General features: G+C 37.0%; 1 protein-coding gene across 8 annotated transcripts in view; it reads left to right on the top strand.

The window, feature by feature from the left end:
- Positions 1 to 19,117, top strand: part of Tbc1d5 (TBC1 domain family member 5) — a 545,935-nt gene that overhangs the window by 71,148 nt on the left and 455,670 nt on the right. For 3 of the 8 annotated variants that reach the window (XM_029554511.1, XM_029554508.1, XM_029554506.1), the window contains one exon: positions 7,850 to 7,943. The exons of the other annotated variants lie outside the window; for them this stretch is intronic. The gene's annotated coding sequence lies outside the window, so the exon portion shown is untranslated. Of the gene's footprint in view, positions 1 to 7,849; positions 7,944 to 19,117 lie in introns of those variants that run through there. 8 annotated transcript variants of the gene reach the window in all.

A 19,117-nucleotide genomic window follows, 5' to 3' on the forward strand; every position in this document is an offset into this window, starting at 1 on the left:
TCTGCAATGGAGATAGTGCAGGGGAAACTATAAGTTTATGTCAGTAACCTACTGTATATGTACTGTTCATAATTTACTCATTAATAAAATTTTAAGAGATTTTGTTATGTGCCAGACTTTGTATGAGTTGCTAGTTTACTGAGGCTTTCATTTGAAGAGTGAGGTTAGGTGACAGGGTTTTGCTTATGAAGTTTGAAATATGCTATCTAATAAACTAGACTGTCTATTAAAATAATTCTGTCGCTTTAAATATTAAGAAATAGGACATCTCTGATGTAGTAATTGATTGACATTCTTTGTTCTCAATGTAAGCCAATGTATTTAATGTCAAATGCAAAGTAAAGTTTTGATAAATATGGTATTTCTTGAAATCCTTACTTGTAATCATGGGGTTTTTCAGTATTGAATTGACAGGCTTTCCTTTTGTGAAAGAGTAACTGAATAATTTAAAGTTATATTTCATGTTTGCAGGTGTTCATTCTGTCATAAGAATACTATTCTTGAGAAGCAGAGCTCTAGAATTCACTGATCTACAAAGATCGCTCCTTATTCTTAGCAGTTTAATTTAATGCTCCTGTGGCAAAGTTTCAGGTTGAGGAATGAAATCGTATTTGCAGGTTCAGAATATTTGTTCTTTTCATTTTGGTTCCGGAGAAATGCTTACCCCTTTAGCCTCAAATGTGCTGTGGTATTAGTGGCTTTAAAATAGATTGCTCAAGGCTCTTTATTTGGAAAACCTTAAATATGCATCATGATGCATTACTTGAAACAAAAAATTGGGCTACAATTATCTATAAAATGAAACATTTCAGCTGCTGACAGATGTCATTAGCAACTTACAAATCCTTCAAAAAGGAACTGCTAGACTTCTGATTCAGGAAATTAATCATTATAGCCAAAGATAAAAATGCTTTTGCCTAATACATCTATTGTTTCATTTGTTTAGAAAATTTTCTTGGATCTTGTTGTTTGATATAGTTTCAGAACCATCTTTTTCTCACATAATCAGTACGTGTACAGTAATCCACGAAATAGAAGCACCATGAGGCCATGCCACAGTAACAATTGTTTCAGGCAGTACTCATCAGTGGATGCCTAAAATGAATGAGAAAGGAGAAAATGAGTATTTACAGAGTCCAAAGGTATCCTGCCAAGCTGCATAATAGTTATAAAGGAAAAAAAAAAAGGTTTTTGGAAAAATATCAGACATCAAAAGTTTATGGACAGATACCAAGTTATCAAGATTAGTGTTATCTATAATAAGACCATACTGTGATATGCCGAAGAGGGAAGAACAGCACTTATGTGATTTTCTGGTTGCTGGGCCTCCCCAAGCTTTGATGAACCTCATTTGTAGAACAAAGTGGTTGCCTTGATGTAACTGGCCCCTGAATAAATGAGAAAATTTCTGCCTTTTACATCCTCATCTCCTCGTTATATTTTCCCTTTTTTCTCTATTATGTTCTTTCTATTTTCTTTTTGTTCGTTTAAAACTTATCTGCTCTCTCCTCCCCCAGCTTGTAGCTCCTGCCGTGCCCCTTCTGAACTTTGCCTGAACAGTGTACATTCATCATCTAATTCCTTTTTTGCTTTATTGCTACTTTCTGCCTAGGGAATTGCAGTATTCCTTGGTTTTGTTTTTACTTGAGTCTTGGTTCTGTGTGTAAAAGTGGATTTTAACTTGTTGAGAGAACATCTCTTTTAGGCTAAGTATGGCTTGTTAAAAATGCTCATTCATTTTTTTTTCTATGAATATTTATTGATTGGACTCAGGCATTATTTATAAAGAGTTAAACAAAAGAGCTGGGGGTTCTGTTTTCATTAACTTATATTTTATAGCTGTAGCTCATTTCAGTTACCTGTTTAGTTACAGTTGGGGAACATGGTGTGAAATTTTTTTTTTTAATGAAAAAAAAAGGAAATTGACTTAACTTTTTTCTTTTGCTGTCATTGCTATAATTTTTCTGACCTTAAAAAAGAACATTTGACAGAATAAATTACTCTTAAAAATCATGAAATTTTAAATGACCAAAGAGTTCTTCTAAAAGTGCATAATACTGCTATTAACATATATGATATTGATAATACTATGGGTAAATTCAGTGGCAAAATAGTGGAAAGAGTAATTAATACATTCCTGACATTAAAACAATTTTAATAAATGTTATGTGATATGTAAATACATGTGAAATAGTGAAAATATTTTTAAATGGAGGATTTCTTTATTTTTAAACTTCTAAGATTTATTATTAAATTTTATTTTTAAATTTTTTATGTGTTATGAGTGTTTTGCCTGCATGTATGTAAATGCACCCATGTGTACAATGCCTGGAGAGGCCAGAAGAGGGTGTTAGATAACCTGGTACTGGAGTTTGGATGGTTGTTAGTCACCATGTGAGTGCTGGGAACTAAACCAGAGTCCTCTGCAAGAGGAGCCAGTGCTGTTCCTTAACTGCTGAGCCATCTCTCTAGCTCCTAAACCTAATTTTAATTTTTGAGAATTTCATACATGAGTATTGTATTTATATCATTTTCATCCCTTCCAGTCCCTCTCCAACCCCTGCCATGCCGCTCCCCTACCTCTTGATTTTTGTCTTCTTCTTGGATTATTACATTTACATACTTTTTTTTTTTTTTTAAGACATTATGTAGGTCCAGCTGGCCTGGAACACCCTGTGGAGATCATCCCAGTCTGGCCTTGATCTCTCACAGATTCTCCTGCCTCTACCTTCAGAGTGTGGTAATTAAAAGTATGGGCCACTATGACCAGTTTAAAAAAGGTGAATTTCTTAAGCTCAAATGATTAGTACTTCTTAGTTACTATAATAAAGCTGTATTCTATAAGAGAGTGAGACTAGATTAAAAATACAGTACTGAATATATTCTTACTTTATTTTTTTCAGTGGTTTGTAGAACATTACATGTTTCATAGCTATGTTGTTTTGAAGTTTTAGTAACTGTAGAAGGTTAATATTGAAACAGTGGTGAAGTATTTAGTGAATCAAACTGATTTTGCAAATGTAAGATCATAATTTGCATAAATGTTATAGTTAGGAGATTATAAATGTAAATATGTTTTCTTTCTTCTCAGTCCTCTAAAGCCATTCCTTGTCTAGTGGGAGGTCGAGGTGATGTTGAGACTGCTATTTAACCTGTTACAACAGCTTCAAAAAATAAATAACATTGATATAAATCTGAAAATGAATATTTACTTCTATTAAGCAACATAAAAAACTATGTAAGAATAGCAGTCTGGTGGATGTGCATCAGGGAGTGAAATCCTTAAATTCAGATGACAATTACAATCATAAGGATATTGCCTCCCACGTATAACTATTGTGTATTTTCTTTTGTCTAAGCTAATTTGGAGTTTTTGAGGTACTGAGTATAGCTTTCAGTTTTTTTCATTACCTCTGAGCATGTTTATTTTACAAAAGCAATGGAAGTTTTATTGGACTATGATTTTGATAGATAATGCTATGTAGATAGTTCATGATTGATATTAGATTGTCTTATTGTGTAACTATTTCCTGTGATTAAAAAAACACATTTAGTGATAAAATTATTTAAACATATTTTAGCATGTTTGACTTGCTGTGGCATACTAAGAATTTTAAGGCTTAGATTGAGGAATGATACAATAATATTGGCATTGAGAGTTATTTGGTTAAATAATCATAGTTTTTAAATTAATTTCATCATGATCTTTGGTATCTTATAAAAATGATATATTACAGGGCTCAAAAGCTGGATCAGTGATTAAGAGTGCCAGCTACTTTTGCGGAAGAATTGGGTTCAGTTCCTGGCACATACATGGTGGTCAAAAACAGTCTGTAGCTCTAGTTCCAGGAAATCTGATGCCCTCTTCTGGCCCTATGGACATTACACACATGGGTTCACTTACATACATGCAGACAAAAAAACCACATCATATGCATAAAACAAAAATAAATATAAACTCTTTAAAATGGTATTATATATCTTTAATGTTTTGAAAATTGTAAATACCTGAGAAGAAATGTTCTTAGGCATTTTGTAAGATACCTTTTGCTGGAAGTTTAGTAGTATGCTCTTCAGTTATTAAAAGGCATATAGTTTAGATAGCTTGTTCCTACAAGGTCATTGGCTGTTGAGTTCTAGAGAGGAAAAAAGTATAACAGTCTTACTTTTAAAACTTTGTATTTAGAAATACAGATACTTTTTTTTAAACCACCCTCTGTCATTTTACTATTTTTTTAAATTCTTAGGTATTTTTTTCATTTCACTTTTGGTAAGTAACTTGTACTTTAAGATCACAGTTATTAGGTGTATTTCTGCATTTTATATATCGCTCCCAGATGCTCCAGTATTAGTTTTTATCACTGCATATTTTATGAAATGTCAGCCTTCTGTTGGCTGTTCTCACAGCATTGTTAGCGATCAAAGACACAACATAAAGGAAAAGAATCTAAACAGTTGGCTTATCTTTGTCCTTCATTGTGACAGAAATACTACAAAACTACTTATTATAAAGTCAAATTTTGACATCATGTAATATACAAAGAAATGTCTGTTTTTAGTGAAGTAAAATGCTAAAATGTTTAATATGTTGAAACTCAGTTACAATATAAGGCAAAATAATTTCCATTTTCACCAAGTTTTCTTGCTAAGAAATGAAAGTAATAGGTGACATGTAATGTTGTAATATTTACTGAATGACAGTGCTGCGCCTTGTTACCTAGCCACATAGTATAAGAAGTTAAAGTTCACTTTGTTTTGCAAAATGCATTTTATAAAAGTGGTTATGAGTTTTAATATATGCATTAAGTTATGTTCTAATGTATTCTAATATCTGTTTACCTACTCTTATAGTTTAAAACATCATTGATTCAAAGATTTATCTTTTATGTCAGTAGACCACAGTATCAACATAAAAATATAGAATGGGAGAAAATTTTCAAACCTAAAAGAAAATCTCTAAAAATAAAACTCTTGAATGATTTTGATCAGCTATTCTGTATGCCCAACACAGCAGTTTGTCCAATCAATTTTGTGTTTTGGGATGGTTTTATTAAAATGAGCTACTGTTTTTGGTAAATCATTGAGAGGGATGCTGCTTTCTGTATTTCCTTTTTGGGTGACAAGGTCTACACTTGCAAGCCTTTTAAGTGAGTAAAAGTAGAGACAACTCCTGACTACCATGAACATTGATGTATTTCTGTGTTGTCAGTGTGGATATTTAGAAACAGAAGCAGAGTGAAGATTTAGACCAACCATTGGCTTTGTGTAAATATAGTTTTGTGGCTACCTAAAAATAATAGTCACCAGATAATAGTGGCATATGTATCTTTGTATTTCTTGTATAGTTTTTATTTTTATTAAGTGATGAATGTGAATTGTTTTCTGAGGGAAGATTTATGTCTTTGGAAAGCAGCTTGAAAGGTAAAGCAATGGGTATCAGCTACAGCCATCAACTTTTTGTTCTGTTTGTGCTGTATTTTTGTTATTTAACATATGATGTATAGAGCAATATCGTTGTTGCAACCTTACAGATTTCTAGAATTACAGAATCTTGGATCCATCGTCATAACTTTTAATTGTCTACATTTTATCAAAATTTCCAGGCAATTCATATCGACATTAAAATTTCAGAAGCACTACTGTAAAACATCTCTCTTTTGCTTTGTGTGTGTACATGTTTTAATTGTGGTATATTGATACTGAATTTTGGTCAGGGATAGTTCATACTAGAGGAGACAGAAAATATAGAATTTTAGTATGACTCAGGAGTAGGCAGGTATTTATGAGAGCTCATAAGTTCTTGTCTGTAAGAAGTTACAGTCAGAAACAGCAGCTTCTTTGATTACATGTGTAAAGCTTCTTACCCTGCTGGTGTCAAGCAGGTATTTTATTTGGCTGAGACATGGTCTTTGCAAGTTTCCAGAAACATTGTGTTTAATTCCCTCCAGAAATACAGAAAGCATTTTCAAAGTGTGTTCTACAACATATTTTCTCCAGGAGACGTTCTGAAAAGTATGGCTTGGTCAAGTAAGTTTGGAAAGCACTGAATACATTGTTCCTTATCAGGAAATATTTTGACATATTAAAAGATCTAGAAACCTAGTTTAGTTATTTCTGTTGCTGTGATAAACTACCATGACCAAAAACAACTTAGGGAGGAAAGTTTATTTTGGTCAATGGTTACTGAGGGATACAGCCATCATGGTGGGAAGACATGGCAACAGGCAGGCATGACTTGGCATCAGGATCAGGAAGTTGGTTGATCATATTTTCATCCACACACAGGAAACAGATAGAGTGAGAATAGAAACTGGGGTAAATCTGTCAACCCTCAAAGCCTGCCCCAGTGATATTCTTCCTGTAGCAAGGCTTCACCTCCTAAAGGCTCCACAACCTTCCCAAACAGTGTGACAAACTAGGAAGCAAATGTCTGATACATGAGCTTGTCATGGTTATTTCTCATTCAAATAACTATACCTGCTGTAACTTATTTAGTTCAGCATTTTCTGGATTTTATTTTCCTTTAAAAAGAAAACCAAACTTTACTAACTTGCCCTTTAACATGTGCACAAACTGGATTCTCTTCACTAAAATAATAGATGGGAACAGCTTTTCAAGCTGTCATGGTGCTATGCTACATAAAATACACTTTTTAATATTGTTAAGTACACATGGTGGTCTTGTTTGCTGATGGAATTTAATGTACAAACATTGAGGATTGGTGTAATTAAGAAAACATCTAAAGCAGGTAAATGTTGAATTGACTCTGGTCAGATTTGCTGTGAAAGTGGAAGGGAGGAAATTGAGTGAGTTTTCCTGATGTTTTGCCAGTAAGAGGCAAATGAGCAGTGCAAGTTAAGCATTTCAGTTGAAAGGATGAGAGAGGCTTTGTACTATGAACTACAGTAGTTGAAAAGATACAGATCTGTCCTCTATTTATTTATGGTTATAAATAGGTACAATTTAGAAAATACCTGAAAACGTGAATCCAAAATATGCAATTTTCTTTGGGCATTTGCAAAAACTAAGGTTGTTCAATATGCTGTATTCTGAAGCACCAGAGACAGAATAAAGCAGGAGTGATAGGACCTTCTGCTTAGGGGAAATAGGGAAAAAGACAATTGCAGAAACAAATCTCCATGGTAAGATTGGAAAGAAAAAATCATGTTGAAAGTCCTTTGTATATTTGTTGTGTACGTGTGTGTGTGTGTGTGCACGCACGCACATGCGTGTGTACCAAGGACCTGTATGCGCATGAGTGTAGCCAAAGATAGACAGATATTGGATGTCTTCCTCTATCACTTTCAGCCTTATTCCCTTGAGACAGGATTTGCCACTGAACGTAAAGCTCACTGGATGTCTAGGGAACCGTTGGAATTCACTTGTCTCAGCTCCCGCAATGCTGGGGTCACAGCCATGCATGGCTATGCCTGGTTCTTTTGTGAGTGCTTGGAATTTGAGCTCATGTCTTCATGCTTGCAAAGCAAACACTTGTATCTCCTGAGTAATCTCTCCAACCTCACCTTGGAAATCTTAGAACTGAAAAAAAATTAATTTGACTAAATACCAAACAATGCAGCACGCTGTTAAAGGCAATTCAAATTTCTGCCGTGGATTACACTGGGTTCACCTTTTGGTTACTTTATATTGCCACAATATAGGGAAATAATATGGTGGGAAAATTACACATGTCTATCTTAAAATTTTTTTTTTTAGTTAGTAATAATTTTCAAACACAGAAGTTGTAAGAATAATAGTATAATTGTGTAATTGTTGTGTCTTTGTCTTGTTGCTTAGACAAATTACCTGAAAAAAAGCAACTTAAGGATGGGTTTATTTTGGCCTACAGTTCAAGGGTACAATCCATCCCGTTGGGGAAGCCAATAAGAGACCTGAACTTGAGGCACCTGGTCACAATGAATGTAGTCAAGAAGTAGAGAGTGGTGAGTACTAGTACCCAGCCCACTTCACCTTTGTATTCCAGGACCCCAGTCCATAGAGTGCTACTTTCCATGAGTTCATGTAATCACTAGGGCTTCTTCTGTGTTGATTTTAAGCTTTATTGCATTGTGGTCTGATAGAATGCATGGAATGATTTCAATTTTTTTCTGTTTGTTGAGGCTTGTTTTGGGCCCCACTCAGTATGTGGTCGATTATGGAGAATGTTCCATGAGGTATTGAATAGGAAGTATATTCTTTGGTGCTTGGGTGGAATATTCAGTAGATGTCTGTTAGATCCATTTGATGTATGGTATTGCATAATTCAGATGTCTTCTGTTTATTCTTTGTCCTGTTGACCTGTCTAATGGAGACAGTAGGCTATTGAAGGCCCCTACTATTAGTGCGTTGGGATTAATCTGGGTCATAAAGTCTTGTAGTATTGTTTTTATGAAGTTGGGTGCATCAGAGTTTGATGCATATATGTTCATGATTGCATATATCTTCTTGGTCAATTGTTCCTTTAATCAGAATGAAGTGTCCCTCTTTATCTCTTCTGATTATGTTTGAAGTCTATTTTGTCAGATATTAGAATTGCAACTCCTGCTTTTTTTTGAGTACCATTTGCTTGGAATATTTGTTTCCAGCCTTTCACCTTTAAGGTAGTGCTTGTCCTTGAAGGTGAGATGGGTTTCTTGGAGACAACAAAAAGATGGATTTTTTTCCTTAATCCATTCAACTAGCCTGTGTCTTTTGACTGGGGAGTTCAGTCCATTGACATTTAAAGCTATTGAAAGATGTGTATTGATTCCTGTCATTTTAATTTCTGTTTGCATTCTTGGTCTGTCTTTTCACAGTGATACCTCCATTTAGTTTTTTCCGGTTACCCCTTAGGTATAGTCTTTCCTTTCTTCAGCTCTTTGTATTGCTTCAAGAATTCAAGAGCTGGTTTTGTGGACATGAATTCTTTCAACCTATTTATGTTGTGGAAAAGATTTTTCTTTCCCCTTCAACTTTAATAGACATATTTGCTGGCTAGAGTATTCTGGGTTGGCATCTGTGGTCATTTAGAACTGAGAATCCTGTGGTCTAGGCTTTTTTTTTTTTTTTTTTTTTTTTTTTTCCTTGATGTGAAACCTGCATCAGCCAGTCATTACAATCTCTCTCTTTCCACATTCAAATCATTTAAGTATCAGTATTAGCAGATATTAACATTTGCCTGATTTTACTCATTTGTGCAAGAAAGGCTGAAAGAAAGGTTCTCAATGTTTTCACTCTTGGAATTTAATCTATCTGAAATCACCATTTCTCTCCAAGTGTCTGTCCTTATTTTTATCTAATGTAGAAAAAGTAGGTGTCTATTTCTTACAGTACACAGACCCTGAGAGGTGTTCAAAGTTAATTTCTTCCTACTGAAAAATGAGAAGATTGAAATCTACAAAGGATTACTGCCTGCCCTGTCAGAACATGTCACAGGAGGGGCAGATTGTCTAAATGTGACCCAAAGACTCCACCCTGGGTTACTTGGGCCGTAAGCCAGCTGTACTTCAGCATGAGTTTTCACCCCTCCAGTGAATTTTCTCCCCTCCTTCACCCTAGCCCTCTGCAAAGAGGATGAAACACCTGATGAGTCCAGGTGGCCATGTGCAATACTGCTGAAAATCCCAGGTAACTCTGGCACAGCTGGCACTGAAAGCCAACCCATCCAGTGTGGTGCAATGAGGTTTCCTTTACTGCCATTACATTGCTATTATGCTTGTCCCATAAAGAGGCAGCTCACACGAGGGCAAGGCTTCTGGCAGGGATGCACAACCTGACCCTGTACTACTTACCCAACAGAGAGCACCCAACACACCTCTTTCTGAGGATTCCAAGTGTGGGCAGCGTGTTTTTTGTTGTTGTTGTTGTTTTTTTGTTGTTGTTTTTTTTGGTTTTTTTTGCTAACTCAGGCTTTTGGCTCCTCTGTCCTTGCCCACCCCACAAGAGCTCTTTTCTTGACTTTACATGTGACAGCGTAGAATAGGCCCTGAGTCCTATCACAAAATAGGTGAGCATCTATGGGGACCTCTTGTGTGACTATGATAGCCATGGCAGTACATCTACAGAGCCAGCAGGTAACAAGAGCAGAAAAGGGAACCTAGGTCCAGACTCCAGATTTCCAGTCTGCTACATTGTTACAACTCATGACAAAATACTTTAGCATGCACATAATATGTATGATCACACAGGACAGTCTCACATATATAGCCCAGGGGAAGTCATTTAACATTCAACATGCCTTCATGGGAAATACAACAAAGGTGAGTAAATGACATTTGAAATACTCTCTGAAAACCCCACACTCAAGAGGCAGCTGCTTCCAAGCATCCCAACCAACCTGATTTCTGATCAGCCTTACTGTTGTAATTAATTAGCATAATGGATGTTAGAAAATATTTTCATTGCGGAAGTGAGGGTACATAGGTTGAGTAAACGCATTTCTGGGCATTCTCATCCCATTTTGAGTATGAGTTAAAAGGCCACTGAAACTAGTTATTCTGACCTCCAGAATAGCAGCCCAGAGCTGGGGGTCACAGCCAGGACTTAGGGAGGATTGTCATCTCACCCCAGTTAGAAGGTCAACACTATCTTTACTCAAGGATTTCTTCATCTACCAGTACATAAAATGCTGAAAGGGAATCTAAGAGGCAGGGAGCTGAGACTTCTCAAGTGACCCTTACTATGTCTGTCTGCTCATAAGTTACTATACATGTAATAGAATTCACTCTGGGGTTTATTTTCACTAGAATATAAGACAAGGAATAAAGTTTAGGAGGCAAAAATTAAATAAATAAATAAATAAATAAATAAGCAAGCCTATATTTCTCACCTATCTCTAAATAATGCAAGTGGTTACTATCAGGCAAAAGGACACTCACGTAGCAAGTGACCTAAAGCCTTGGGTACAATCATAGCAATGTTTATGCTCACCACTGTTCACTGAACCATCACTTGCCCATTGTTTTCGTGTGTTGTCCTGACTAAGGAGCATAACACAAATTCAAATCACTTCAACAGACTGGAATATGGGCTTCAGGCAGTGAGAGATAAATGTGAGGTCTCATAGTCAAGGTCAGAATATGTCAGTTATAAGATTATGGGAAATGAGGAAAGATTGAGTTTACAGCAGGCTTATATCAGAATCCATGAATGCTGGCTTTATAGACATTTAGAGTTAAACCATACCCGGCTCATTCCCGTGTTTTCTTAAAAACACAGGACTGCTTGAACTGTCCAATTCATCAACTTTATCATGCAGTCTTTATATTCTGTTTTCCATTTCATTCATTCTATTGGTGAGGCTTTCTCCTGTTGTTTCTAATAGGATTATTGAGTGTTTCACTTCTTCATTTCAGCCTGAGTTTTCTTCAATATTTTTAAAATATTTCATTATTTTTATTTTATTTTATTTGTTTGAGTGTATTGCCTGCATGTGTGTTAGTGCACCTGTGTCATGCAATGCCTGCAGAGGACAGAAGAGGCTGTCTGATCCCCTGGAACTGGAGTTATGGACAGTTGTTAGCTGCCATGCGTGTGCTGAGATTCAAACCTGGGTCTTCTGCAAGAACAACCAGTGTTCTTAACCGCTGAGCCATCTCTCCAGCCCTGTTTTCTTCAATATTTTTAACTCTTTCGTGAATTCAGTTGGAAGTTTATCCGTATCTTCTTTTAGTTCTTTGATTTGTTTGTTTGTGCATTCTTTAAATTCACTGAATTTTTTGATCATGTTTATAATTGTTTTTTTGAAGTCTGTGTCCTGGGTTATTTCTAGGGGGCTTGCATTGTAAAACTCTTCTATAGGACTGTTGGTGCTTGGTGGAGACATATTATTTGGGTTTTTCCATATTATTTTTTTTTTCATTGTGACTTTAGCATGTAGATTTCTTTTTTTGTTTCTGATTCTTATGTGAGACTCAAGCCTTCCTTTGTTGAGTTTAAGTTTGTATCTGTTTGTATACTTGATGTGACTTTGTTATTTTCTTATTGGGTATGAAAAGCTGGTTGGTCTAGGTTTTCTCTTTTGATTCTCAACAGCTACCTAATTGGACTAAAAGCCCACTCAATGGGAGGAAACTCAACTGTGGTACTATAAACATAGCCAAATACACATGCCTGGAGAGGTCACAGATCTTAGAGAAAACCCCAAGACTGTTGCATCCCTAGACTGATGTAATTTCTAGCTATGTATGTATCCATGTATCTATAGACAAATATCCCAGTCAACACTCATCAAAGATGCTTCTTTTGTACCAGATGGAGACTCCTACCAAGTACCACAACTGGTTACACCAGACATTGTGTATGAATTGCCCAGGCCTAAACTACACATCTACCAAGCAATCTCTATACCTAAAGTGCACTGAACATAGAACAGGGGCAATGAAGAAGACACTAACGAATCTCTCAGTTCTCATTTAATGAAGCTCCCTCATGCAGTGGAGGTCCAGGAACACAACAGGCCACAAATGGCCAAAGTATAGAGAAAGAATCTGCTGAATGCTGGTCCTTGGGCAGGACTGCTATATTAAACTTCACCCACCCAAGGCTCAGGGGCTGTCACGGAAGAGGGGGCAGAAAGATTGTAAGAGCCAAGGAGGAAATGCATGACCATATGGAAATAAGAGTCCTACAAACTCCTGGGACCCTGCTCATATGTTTCTATAGCAGTGGTATCAGCATACACAAGCCCCATGCAAACTCAGGCAGACAAAAACCCAGCATAGAACTGGGGAAATGAACAATAGACCCCAATCTAAGCTGAAGAAACTTTGGCAATTGATTACTGGTAGATGAGGAAGTCCTGATCTTCCTAAAACAAGAGACTCTAGATAGGCTGACTAGACCTAAGTGGATGGAGTTGCACTGGGGAATATCTGGGGACACTGACTTGACACATTGGCCCTTAACACGGATGACAGAGTATATAGGTTCCAGTGGGGGTCTATGGGAGGCTGCTGGTGGGGTTGGGGGTATAAAGATGATTAAGATTGTTTGAAATATTCTGTATAAAATACTTAAAAATTCAATAAAAACAAAAGAAAAAGAAAAAAAAAGGCCAAAAACCCCAATGGTGCTACTGATATTTCTCTTTAAAAAAAATTTCACTTATTATTTTTTGTGTATGAGTACATTACCTGCATATATGTAACTGTGCTCGTGTCATGCAGTGCCGGTGGAGGCCAGGAAAGGATGTTGGATCCCCTGGAACTGGAATTACAGATGGTTGTTAGTCACCATGTGAATGCTCAGAACCAAATCTGAGTCCTCTGAGCCATCTCTCCAGCCCCGCTAAGCTGATATTTCTTTCTTTTTGGCAGGGGAGGGGAGGGAGAGGCTTTTTGAGACAGGGTTTCCTTGTCCTCCCTGCTGGCCTGGAACTCACTATGTAGACCAAATTGGCCTAGAACTCACAAAGATCCGCCTGCCTCTGCTGGGATTAAAGGTGTGTGCCATCATGCCCAGCCTAAGGTAATATTTCTAATTTAGAAAGTAACATAGTTAAGCAGATTAGTCTACAAAGTAATTCTCGATCCTGTGAAGCTAAGTCAATATAAACTATAACAAATCTACCCTTGTCAGCTTGACTCTGAAACACATCACATATCATTTTTAAAAAAAACTCTATTTATTTATTTACCACATGATTAGAGGAAGCATTTCTTTACAACTTTAACATATTCAGTAACAATTTCAAGGATACATCTCTTTCAAAAGTGGCTGTAAATTTTTAGGTTCACAGTTGATTTAATACAGGTATACAATATTGAACTCAGTATAAATCCTGTAAGATATAAAATTAAATAAGGTTTTAACCTTTAAAAAGATCTCCATTTCATTATTAAAATAAACTCTTTCATACAGAAAAACTCATTTTTAATGCAACAAAACTTGCATATTTGCACATGCATTTCTAATCTCTATGTATCAGATTATTACTGGTCACAGTCGGTTTCCTTGAGATCCTTGGCACCTGATCATGGATATAAAGTCATCAGGTAGATTTCAATGGTAGTGTTTATCACAATTGATTTCTGTGTATATCATATAGAACATTCCACACAATCTTATTCATCTATCTACCCACTTCCCAAATGGCACCCTCCCATACCGGCTGCCCCCCCCCCCGCCGCCCGCACTGGAGCCTATATACTCTGTTATCCCTGTTACTGTCCACTGGAAACACATCACTTTTAAGCCATACCTTTCACCTCCTATCCCCATAAGCCTCATGGCCATCTCATAATTTAAAATGTATCCAGTCCAACTTCACAAATTACCTTAGATTTTAACAGTTAAAACCATCCTTGAAAGTCCAAAGTCCATCTCTTCTGAGACTTCAGGCAGCCCCCTACCTGTGAGTGCTTATAGAATAACAAGTAAGTTACATATTTCCAGTATGCAGGGTTACAGAATAAGCATTCCCATCCTGGCAGGGATGAATGGAAGCCTAATAAGGAAGATCAGACCTAAGCAAGACAAATAACAAATCCTGCAGTCTGTGTTCAACACTTGGGACTAGTGATAGAATCATCTGGTCTCCAAAGGCCTGGGGTAGCCCTGCCTCTCAGGCTCTGCTACCAGCAATTCTCATAGCTTCAGTCTAGAAGGGCCAGCTTCGCTCTTGACTGCAGCTTTCTTTGACAAATGTCCTATGGTTTTGGCATCTCCAACCGTTAGAGATCTCCATTACAACTTGGGCTTTACCGTCTCAGCTTCATACATTGACCTCTCAGTGCCTCTTTGCAGAGTCCCACTCTATTCCATATTGCCTGGCTTGACTGGTTTTGGGGGACTTAGGTGCAAGCCTCCATGACTCCCTCACTCTTTACCTCTCATACTTGTAAGATCAGTACCATATTGACAGTGCTGCCTCACCCCCTTGGGCCATAGTTACAGCAGAGGCATGACTCTGGGGAAACACTTTTATAGGCAGTTTTAACGGGTACCTCCTTCAACAGCATTCTCAGTTCAAGGTTTCTACTATTACATGAACTTGCATTTCTGCAAGTTGGAACTTAATAGATAGGATATTTTTGTCAGGGCACCTTTCTTATTGTCCCAGTGTAGAGCATGAAGTTTCTCTTTAGTGGTGGTAATCTCTATAACAACTCCAATTGCTTTCTTTGGATCCTCCTTGCCAGCAACTTTAAATTTTCTCACAGCACTCCTTGTTACACTTTATGCTTTCATATCTTTTTGCTCTTTTTCACTGTAGATCTGAACACGAGCAATGAGCAGTAGCTGTGGTACAAACAATGTTATCTTGCCTTGAAATTTCCTTTGGCTCTTAGTCCATGATTTATCATTAGTCCTTACATTTATTTATTTATTTAAGTTAAATCGTGTGTGTGTGTGTGTGTGTGTGTGTGGTGTGTGTGTGTGTGTGTGTGTGTGTGTGTGTGTGTGTGTGTGTGTGTGTGTGTAGGTCAGAGGACAACTTGCCAGAGAGTGGGTTCTTCTAGCTTTGGGTTGTGGGGAATGAACTTGGGTTTGGTGGCAAGTACTCTTACTCACGGGCCATCTTTTGAATTCAGTCTCACTCAGGTTCTCATGACATGGCTTGAACTAAGCCAAACTCTGACAGATGGCCCAGATTCCAATATAGTCTTGTTCCTTTCTGAAATCCTGTAAGCCCAGCCTCTACTGTTTCCATTTCTCTCTGCATGCTGGTCTTCCAAACTCCTACCTGAATAACCAGTTAAGGTTTGTTTACATCATTTTAGGGTTTTTCCAACCCAGTGTTCCAAATTCTGCATTTCTTCTGCAAGCCAGTTCCAAAGACCAGTAAGCCCCATGGTTAGCTGTATCATAGCAGCAGTCTCACTTCTCAGTATCAATTTTTATGTACTAGTTACTTTTCTCATTGCTGTGACAAAATACTTAGATTTTTCTATCACCTATATTCCATTTTTTTTTCAAGTGACCCAATGGTATTTTATTAGTATTACTTAAAAAAAAAACCCATAATTACATTGAAATACGTGTATAGGTTAGAGATTTTGGAAGAGGAATGAATACCAAATTCATATTACAGTAGCAGTGAGAAATTTCACAGTATTGTTGAAGCTTGATAGTACAGCTTTGTTAGTAAATAATACTCAAAAAATTATAGTAGATATAAAGAATTGTGAATTTGCATTCTAAAATACAATTACATATTTTTAGTTTAAGAATTGTATCAATTTAGTTTTTAAAGTACAACACTCAATTTCCTCAAATGTGATTTTTATTTTCAGATTTCAGTAAGGTGTTTACATGATCTGTAGGGCACAGGTGAAGGTACCTGGGGACTGTGGAAGAGTAATAGAAAGATGGTGGGGAAAACTGTTGGTGCCTGGGAATGGGAAAGGGCCACAGGTTCAATGGGAAAGGATGCCCAGGACTTTGGGGTAGTCAAGACCCTAGCTGCCCATCAAGGGAGGTGGGAGATCTGCTTGAGAGTTTTCCCAAGACTAGAATCTGAAAATGACAAAAACTTCTGTTCCCAGAATAAGCCCAACCAGAGGGAAAGCCATTGCCAGGTATAACCTGGGGCTTCAGGGGAGGAGGTTGAGGGGAATGCAGCCACTGGGAGATGGCTGAAACTGCTGCCCAGCATAGGGAAGTCCTCCATCTGCTCCACTGTCAGCCCACCACAAGAACCCTGGCAAACGATTGGGGACCACAGCTATAGCTCCAGACTCATGGGAGGGCACTACAGCTCCAGCTGTCATAACAGCTCCAGGTTCACAAGAGGAGACCATCCCAATGTTATTTTTTTTTTCAAATGGCATTTTCCATTATAATTAGAATCCAAGTCTATCTTAGGAATGTCATGGAAATTTCATTGTTGAGGTTATTTTGGACACTTGGCTAGAGGATTGTTAGACATCTTTCCAATGTTACTGTTTTTTTTTTTCCCCCTCTTCTCCATGCAACTAAATGCAGTCTATGAGGAAAACTATTAAGAGCATGTTCCCAATCAAAATTTCTGCCTTCATTTTTGTCTCTAGTGATGAGTCTTACCCATTTTTTTTTCAAAATAATGGTTGCAAACTTCCCATTTTCCGTTTCTTGTCTCCTTCCACATTTACCAGTCAGCATCAGGATTTTTATGTAAAGTCAAAACCCTTCTGATTGATTTGCTTACTGATTTTATAATTATTTGTCATTCATGTGAGCTTGTGGATATCTCTAGTGATTGATATTTCTTATCTGTATTTAACAATGTTGCTTTAAGTACACAACAGCTACAGAGATCCCATTTAGGGTTGAACATTCAACAGTCACTTATTCTCAGTGCTTTGGTAGGTTATAAGCCTCCAGAGTTTTTATCTCCCCATCACAAAAGAAGTTCTCTGGTCAAAGCTGATAGTTAGCATTAATGTATGGGCTTAATCATAAATATTTAGATGGCAATTTGGCAGGCATATCATATCTAACAATAGCAGTAACTTACCCACTAGCGCCAGTGACCTTCTCAGCATCAGGCTTTTGACCATGTTAATATTGCCAGATGTGAATTCCCGTCTGTGTAGCTGGTCTCAGATCCATTCAGAAAGCAGGTAGTTACCCACAGTCATGCATATCTTGTCTGATATGTCAGTAGTGTAGCATACAGGGTCCACAGCTGAGTAAGACTGTTGGTGACTTCTCTTTCAGTCCTTTGCATAGTACCTTCTGGCATTAGGAAAGCTAACCATCAGGGAGGAAGCATCCAGCTCAGTTCCAATTTGATTTCTCTATGTCCTGCACCCAAAATATGTGGTTTCTTCAGCAAAAGGGTCTTACTATCTTATTCTGCTGGGCAACCAAATTGCCCATATTGTTTGGTTGATCATAGGCCTCCCTTGGCACCACATCATAGGGAGGTAACCTACTTTGACATAGAGATTAAAGGTGCTTATTTTTCTTTCTGTATATTTGAACATTTCTGTTTATTACCAAGTAATTTACTTTCTGAGGCAGGGTCTCATGTTTTCATATTGGCCTCTAAGTCTCTGGATAGCTCTCACTAAATGCATGATCCCGCTGCCTCCATCTCCAAGTGATGACATTGCAGGCATGCACTCTCATGCTCTGCTTAGTGTTTTGCTTTTTATTTATTTTATTTATTTTATTTTTGAGACAGGGTCTCCTGGTAGCCAAGGCTGGCCTGGGACTCACTATGAAGACCAGGCTGGCTTCCATCTCACAGAGATCTGCCCACCTCTGCCTCCCTAAGTGCTGGGACTAAAGGCATGCACCATCACACCTGGCTGTGTTTTGCTATTTCACTACTGTTTTAAATGTGACTTTCTCATCTGTTACATATTGTAATTGGTTATTGTGTTATTAATATTACTAATTTTGGCATATTTTATATTCTGCTACTTGTTGATTCTTTTATTTCTTGAAATTTTAGGATTGATATCTATGATTTTTCTACAGATGCCATCAGTTCATCTGTTTCTTGTTTTCTGTTTTTGCCTATACCTTTTAGTAGTTTTCTTTTTAGTTTTTCTTTCTTAGCACTTCTAATGTTTAGTTTCACAAACAGGTGTGTCCAGAACAGCATATTAATCATGAGCATTTTCCCCTTTTTTCCTGATCTGAGTGGGGAAGAATACTTGTACTGAGAACTGTCCCTCAGAGTAAAGAGTGAAGTAGGTGAGAAGATGCAGCGTTCTGAGCACTCCAGGGTATCCCAGGTGTTAGCTTGTATAGCCCACGTTGATGTCTCTTTTCCTTTTTACTCCCCTAAATTTTTTTTTGCCATTTGCTTTAATTATAGTTTATTAAAAACCTTAAGCATTTTAAATTTCACTTCACACATTACCTGGGCTCAAACTGCATTCTTTTTTTTTCAATATATATTTTTATTGAATTTTTGTGCATTTCATGTATTTAAATCATGTATAGATCCTCTCCACTGTTAATATTTTACCTTCAATTCCTCACCTCCCATTTCACTCCTCAAACCACTACTCTGTTTTTCAGTCAAAATAAGTATGAAGGACAAAATTGGCTTTGAATCTTCAGTGTTGCTAAGACTAATGGGCATTATTATTTTTTTTATATTTATCTTAGTTTTCCCTCATAATAGCATTTACCATTGTAGAGTTTATCTTTTAAATTTTTGAACAAATTATTTTATTAATATATATTAATGAACCAAATG

Source organism: Nannospalax galili, unplaced genomic scaffold, assembly GCF_000622305.1.
Source record: "Nannospalax galili isolate Female #2095 unplaced genomic scaffold, S.galili_v1.0 scaffold364, whole genome shotgun sequence".
NCBI lineage: Eukaryota > Metazoa > Chordata > Mammalia > Rodentia > Spalacidae > Nannospalax > Nannospalax galili.